The sequence below is a fragment of the Spermophilus citellus genome (assembly GCF_964194105.1).
Source record: "Spermophilus citellus genome assembly, contig: SCAFFOLD_263, whole genome shotgun sequence".
Taxonomy (NCBI): Eukaryota; Metazoa; Chordata; class Mammalia; order Rodentia; family Sciuridae; genus Spermophilus; species Spermophilus citellus.
Window position 1 is genome coordinate 65182 of NW_027673137.1, and position 7657 is coordinate 72838.

Consider the following 7657-nt stretch of genomic DNA (forward strand, 5'->3'; position numbering starts at 1 on the left):
TCTCAGATCACTGTCTCCTTTAGGTGTAATGGAGAGACCAGAATCGCGGACCCGCTCTGTCTCCATATCCTCTGAAATTGAGTTTATATTTCCTTTGAGTTTTATAGTATTATTTCCTTAATTTAGGTCTTTGGCCCATTTGGAGTTCATGTATATGGAATGGAACTGGGCTCCAAGTTAATTATTTGCATGTAGAGATCTGATATTCCAGCACCACGTGTTCGGAAACTATACATTCAAATTAGTTTACGAATAGGTTTATTGGTTCTATTCCATCATCCCACATTTCTGTCCTTCTGCCAGTACCATCCTCTCTTGATTACTGTGGATTTATGGCAAGTTTGGAATACAGAAGAAGCATGAGTCCTGCAAGTTTGCTTTTTTTTTTTTTTTCGATTCAAGATTGCTTGGGGGCCCTTGTGATTGATTCCTTGTGAATTTCAGAATCAGACTGTCAATTTCCATAAAGAAATAGGTGGAGATCCTGATAGTGACTGCGCTGGAATTTTAAATCAATATGTAAATGATTGGCGTCTTGACTTCCAAATCCAGGAACATTCGATTTCTCATCTTTTCTCAGATCTTTAATTTTTAAAATATGTCAGTGTAATTTTCATCATGTAATTTTTTCACTTGTTTGGGGAAATTTACTCCTGAACATCTTATTATATTTTCAGATGGACCTCTATGTTGAACCTCTCATGGGCTCAAGAGATTCTCCCAAAATAACCTCCCAAATACCTGAGACACAACATGTGCTGCAATGAGCAGGTAATCTTTTTGTTGTTTTGAAATTATTGGAAAAAACAATTCTATTTCTGAAAACACTTGGACATTCTCGCTAGAAATACAGACTAATAGAGACATCATGAAAAACAATATGAGGGCTTGGGTTGTGGCTCAATGGTAGAGTGCTTGCCTTAGCATGTGTGAGGCCCTGGGTTCAAATCTCAGCACCACATAGAGATAAATTAATAAGTAAAATAAAATAAAATTTATTGGGCTGGGGCTGGGGTTCAGTGGTAGAGCACTCGCCTAGCATGCATGAGGCACTGGGTTCGATCCTCAGCACCACATAAAACTAAAATAAAGATATTGTGTCCACCTAAAACTAATATATATATATATATATATATATATATATATATATATATAGATATAGATATAGATATAGATATACACACACACACACACATATATATATATATATATATATATTGAAAAAAATAAATAAAGGTATATCAACAATTTAAAAATTTTTTTTTAAAAAATATGGGGTTTTTCAAGAAATTAAAACTAGAAATACCATATGACTCAGATATTTTTCTGAGCTTATGCCTGGATTAGCCAGGGTCCTTAAGAAAAACAGAATTGATAGAATGCATACAATGAATACATATTGCATATATAACATATATATGTAAATTATAGATATGTATTATTTATATAGTTATTATATAAATATATACATATTTGTATACATACAAATATATAAACATTCATGCATTCAATTCCATCTATCTTCCTTAACATTCCAGGATTTTATTTTTGTTCATGTCTGGGTGATACGCCACGATGAATATATAATACACTTTCTGACAAATATATTAATTATTTGCTCGGCTCTACCACTGATTTTTTTTCCCCTGTGTATGTATTGCTAAACTCACTGTTACACAACTTAAATTCCTACACCCAAAGAAACAACAAAAAAATATAGGAAACTGTTCTTCAGCCCAATTTTATCAAACTGAAAAGAAGCAATCCAAAACTTAAAAAAAAAAGAGAGAGAGAGATTACGTGTCTTTTAGTTTATTAGTCAACAAGATAACAACATGTTGATTCTCTTTGTACCTGTCACACACTCAACTGATCTGGAGTGTCCAGTAGGTCATGTGACATTACCCAGGCTGTCATGGCGTTCTGCCAGGGGACCCCCAGAGGCCACTGACATGCACATTCTCTGCAAGCAAGCTGCATCTTGAGGAGTTGGTGTGGACTTGGGTGGTCGAATGCAAGTGAGGTGGAAGGGGTGAGGTGTTTGTGGGTGGGCAGATGGGGTGGGAGACTTGCTGACCAAGTCCTGCCCATGATCACCTTTGAAAAGTACGCCCACTGCACACTTTACATTCTCGTGTGTCTTCTGTGACAAAGGTAAAGCTCTCAAAAAGAAGTATGGGATTTAGGGATGTTATTAGATCTTCTAAAAAGAAGCCATGTGTTCTAGATTTCAATATATATTATTTATAGGTAGTTATTATATAAATATATACATATTTGTACACATACAAATATATAAACATTCATGCGTTCAGGTTTCCACAACTTTCTAAAAATTATTCCTAAGTATTCTGCTTTTGATATGATTGTCACTAAGATTGTTTTTAATTTCATTTTGAGTCTTTATTTTCTCATGGACAGAAACCACTGACGGATCTCGAATCTTGTTACTTTTCTGAGCTCACTTGCAGCTTCTAATAGCTTATGAATGAATTCCTACCTTGAAAATAACCACTTCAGAGATACTTCTATCTCATGCCTCATTTGGGGAAAAAAAACACATAGAGGAGACAGTAAGAGAGAGAGAAGCAATTTCCAATGCCCCTTTACCTTGACCAAGGCAAAAATATTGGTGAGATCCTCAGCCAACCGTAGTCCCTACGAGTCACAAACCCAGACAACAAGCTGTCACAAACACACATCCCCAAAGGATGACAGACACACGAGGCAGCAAACCTATCTGCTCTCAATCTAATAGGAGGTAGAACTGAGGAAGTAACCCAATCTCCAAATTGAGGAAGTAACCCAATCTCCAAAAATAAATCAACTCCCAAAACTACAAGAAGCACCATCAGGAAATTGATGTGAGCATGAAACCCCCCCCTGATGTAGATCAGGGTGGTTCAATGAAAATATGTGTTTAGTTCAGAATGTTTGTTAAGGTGTGAATGATGGCAGGTGGTCTAAGGCCAAGGGGGGGAAGGTTCTTTAGGGCCTAACACCCAGTTCACATTCCAAAGAGGCTTGGAACTTTAGACTGAAGACACCCTGTGACCAGGGCACTGCAGCTTCTCACAAGGTAGTGGTGTTGGGGCTGGGTGGTGGCTCAGCGGCAGAGCACCTGCCTACCACGTGTGAGGTACTGGGTTTGATTCTCAGCACTGCATGTAAATAAATTTAATTGCAGGAAAAAAAATTCACTTTGCCACTGGGGGGGAAAAATCATACATAGAATTGCTTGAGCCTGTCCTTGCTCACCGAATTTGCCAGAATTTCAGAAAAGGCAGGCCCCCAAGGACAATGAAAGGCATCCTATGCAAGACAGGGGATGGGACCCAAAACAGTGGGGTAAAGACAGAGCTGCACAGGACACTGCCTCAAATACTGAGAAAATTCAGAGATCAGCAAACCTAAGATGCTCAGTGGACAGAGTCGGACACAGAAGCAGAGCAGGGGACAAAGCCCTGTTCAGGTAGCAGGAATGAGCTCTGCCTTTAACCAGGTTCTGGGAAACTCTCCCAGGTGCAGGTCGACCATATCACCCCTGTTACTGTGACCTCCATCCTGTGAGCAGACCCTGCTGACCCCATCACCGGGTGTATGGGCTCTGGCATTTACCTGCAATCTCTGGGGTTCAGAAGCACTCCAGGTTTGGATTCTGTGACTTCCTCTTTCCAAGATTGCACCATGTAAATCTCCAGGGCTTTGCCTCTGTGAATCCTACTTTGTCCTCTGCCCAGTGGTGCACACCTGTCATCCCAGCTGCTCGGGAGGCTGAGGCAGGAGGATCGTGAGACCAAGCCAGCCTCAGCCATGGTGAGGCCCTAAGCAACTCAGTGAGGCCCTGTCTCTCAATAAAGTACAAAATACAGCTGGGGATGGGGCTCAGGGGTCAAGAGCCCCTGAGTTCAACCCCTGGTACCAAAAAATGGAAAAACTAAAAAAATCCTACTACTGTCATTTTGAGTCACTGTGTGTCCCATGTTCGAAGGTCAGGTCTGGAGTGGGAGATGTTTTTAGTTCACAATCAAGTGCTTATAGTGCAGAATACTCAAAGTACTGTCCATATATTTGGGGGAGGGTGGGGAACACGTCCCAACAGAGTATAACACGGATGAGAAGTTTCAAAAAAGATTTCACAGAGGAAGACACATTCAAATAACAAATAAATATGTAAATGAATACACATGTGAGTATTGAGCTATACTGTTTAAGGAAGGTAAAATCCAAGCCAGCAGAGACTGCTGTATACTCACCAGGAAGGGAAAAAAAATCTGTGTCTCAGACAGACAGACAGACACACACACACACACACACACACACAAGAAGACTAATGACCACCAAGATGTGAGTGGTGGGGATAGCTAGGCCTGGGGTGGCTAGCTCAAAGGCAGAGCCACTCCAGGGCATGGCATGGTGCTACCTATCCAGGCTCATTTCATGGACCACGAATTCCTCCCAAGACAGAGTGGGAGAGATGCTATGGGGTCTCTACCTGCACCACCACTGCCGCCTGACAACTGGGAAAGACCCCCCCCAGTGCAGCGCAGGGCCCTTCTGTCCACACCAGACCTGACCTGGCCCCAGGACCACCTCAGACAAGGCCAGGAGGCCCCGGTCCATCAGTGCCAAGGACCTGGGTGAGAAGTGAAGGGTCAGGCGAGCTGGGCAGGAGGGGACAAGGAGCGTGGGGCGGGGCTGAGGAGGAAGACATGTGAGGGCCAGGGGGTGAGCAGAGGGACACAGAGGAAGAGAAGGTCACCCAGCAGGCAGGAGACAGAATCTGGGTACCAGCAGGAGCACCCTTCCCACGAGCTTAGGGTGCTCCTAATTTCCTCAGAACAAAACTCGTTTGTAAACGGAATTTTTTATAGAATTTGTTCTTCAAGCATCCAAAATCTGGGTCATATATGGGTGTTTGTTTGTTTGTGTGTGTGTGTGTGAGAGAGAGAGAGATGAATGATTATTGATAAAGTTGTGACCTTCCAATTTCACCTTGGTCCTTTGGATCGCCATGTCTCAATCATTTACACCGAACAAACCTTATTTCTTAGATATGGGGTCTATCTGTTCTCACTCGAGGGGATCACGAAAGTCTAATCCGGTTATGCCAGAGAATACAGGAGAAGAGGATGCACAAGGGGAACCAGCGTCCTACAGGGGTATGAGAAACAAACCATAGGTGTCCTAGTGTCCCTGTCAAAGTATCTCAGCTAACTACTTCACATGTCTTGCTTTGTTGAGAAATGACAGGTTTCTAGTAAGATATGTACTTTGAATGGTGGGTTTTTTTTTGGCCGTGGAGGGCTGGGTTGGTTGGTTTGTTTGTTTCTTTCTTTTTATGTGGTGCTGAGAATCAAACCCAGGGCCTCACATGTACAAGGCAAGCGCTCAGTCACTGAGCCACAAACCCAGCCCTTTGGCTGGGATTTTTTTCTGTTTTTACTTGGGCTTTGCCATTGAATCTCTCAGGGTCCCTCTTCGTGGCTGCCATGGGAGATTGCTGAGCTCCCCATCAGTCTGCACCTTGGCATTGGTATAGGTACCCTTTTCTGTCCTATTTATGCCTGTTTGACACATAATCTCAGTTTTGTGAAAGAAACTGCATGTTTCAGGAAACCTATTCACGAAGCTCCTCTATTAGCTTTGAGTCACATAATTGTTGTTTGGCCAGAACCAGCCAGCGTGGAAACTCAGCAGATAGCGTACTGTTGAGCAGAGTGAAACCATGCACCTCAGCTCTATGTGGAAGAAGGTCTGAGTTGTGTGGTCCTCTTCACCTGGATTAACAGTGTGTCCCTTTGTGTTTCAGCATCTCGGGACACCTCTGAATGCACGAAGGTAATTAAAGCCCTACATTGATGCTGAATGGTTCCCTTTGCAGTGGGGAGGTGCACACTCTTTATGTCCTCTCTTCTTTCCAAGCACGCTGAGCCCCCCATCACAGTAAAGGAGCCCGACCCATGTCCAGAACCAGGGAAGGCAGAAGCAGAGACAGTCAGATCAGGAAAGTTTGCACTACAACGTTCCAGGGGATCTCTGTGTGAAAACAACTGAAATGCTAGCAGCCTTCCCACGTGTAAGGTCATTGTCCCAAGGAGGTGGGAGGATGTGCCCCCAATGTCTGGCAGTCATCTCAGCACATGATCTCTCCTCCGTCTTCCTGGGAACATCCCTCCATTCTGAACTGCTTCCCCTCCATTTCATACTGGGGCTTTCTCATGGATCTCTGATGCTGTTTCCATTCTCCCTGTTTCCAGCCTTTGGGGAGATCTAGCTACTGTGCAAATGTCACCTGAGCCTCTGCTCAGAATGTGAAAGGCCTGCCTTCTCAAACTTCCTAGAAATCTTTCCTAACAGGAGCTGTGCCTCACTGAGTCCTTATGCCTGTCCCTCCTTCCCTGTGCTCTGCATCAGTCCTCACCATCCCTCTATCCTGAGACAATGCAGACCCATTTTACACCTTCCTCTGTGTGGGCCTGCAACGTTTCATCTCTCACCGTCTCCTTCTTCCTGGCTACTTGCCTCTGGCTTCTCTCCTCTCTCTGCACCTCTTTCCAGAAAAACCACTCTCTCTGGGACCTTTTCTCTGCCTGCTCAGGTCCTGGTGCCACTCACTGCCAGACACACAGGTTTCCCATCGCCCTTCCAACCCAAGTCTCATGGGTATTATCCAATCTGCACCAGTTTCTCTCATGTTTCAGGAGGCACAGCTGAAGTCCCTTGATAGGCACTGCCACTGCCATGATCCTGTTGTTGTGTTTCTGTGTGTGTGTGTGTGTGTGTGTGTGTGTGTGTGTGTCAGTGTGTGCTGTTTTCATGAACTGATCCACTGTGGTGCTCTTCTCCAAGGACGGCTACAGCCTCAGCACTCCCCTCACCCATGGAGAGAAGAGCAGGCTTTTCAGCACCACGGCAGAGAGCAGCCTTGTGGTCAGACCAGCTCAGGCAGCATTTTTGATCCTGGGTTTCTCCTTAGCAACACACACCAAGGCCCAACTTAGAATGCAGCTTCCTCTCCTCTCCCTCCCTTGGTCTGAGAAATATCTGCTCTGGTGTTGGCCTTCAGGTTGTGGGCTGTCTTTGTTTGTGGTACACAGCTTTCTGAATCCATAAGCCCTTCTGAGTGTCCAGTGTGAAATTTGAATGAACCCCCCCCTTCCACTCACCTTGCTGAGAACCTCTTCATCCACTTCTTGGGGCTCCATGCAATGGCGCAGCTTAGAATGCAGCCATCGTTTTCCCACATTCAGCCCTTCTTTCATGTGAAAGTTCAAGTTTGTTTCTGAACAAATCACATTGACCTTGAGCAGATGAATCTTGGAGATGTGCTGTGCATTGAACCTGGTGTCCTGTTGTGTGTTGATGATTTGGATCAGGAACAGTACTCCATGAAGAAGTCATTGTTGGTTGGGTGCAGATGGACAGGCACATCTTATCCACAGCTGCTTGTAAGTCAGAGGCTGAAGAATGGCTGTGTTCAGTCCAGTCAGCAGAGGACCCCAGTTGCCAACTAAAATGGCCAAGGGATAGAACTAAGTGTAGAGTAGTTGACAAGATTGCACAAGTGCCTGGTCCAACCCAAGGTGCAAACACAAGGAAAGGAAAACCGTGGAACATGGAAACCGGGAGTTCCTCACCTAACATTCAATTGACT

General features: G+C 44.2%; 1 long non-coding RNA gene across 1 annotated transcript; it reads left to right on the plus strand.

The window, feature by feature from the left end:
* The first annotated feature begins 5063 nt into the window (after positions 1 to 5063).
* LOC308640066 lies at positions 5064 to 6476 on the plus strand. The gene is made up of 3 exons (XR_014020165.1): positions 5064 to 5162; positions 5813 to 5841; positions 5926 to 6476. It is a non-coding gene; the product is annotated as an uncharacterized lncRNA (long non-coding RNA).
* Positions 6477 to 7657: the final 1181 nt, after the last annotated feature.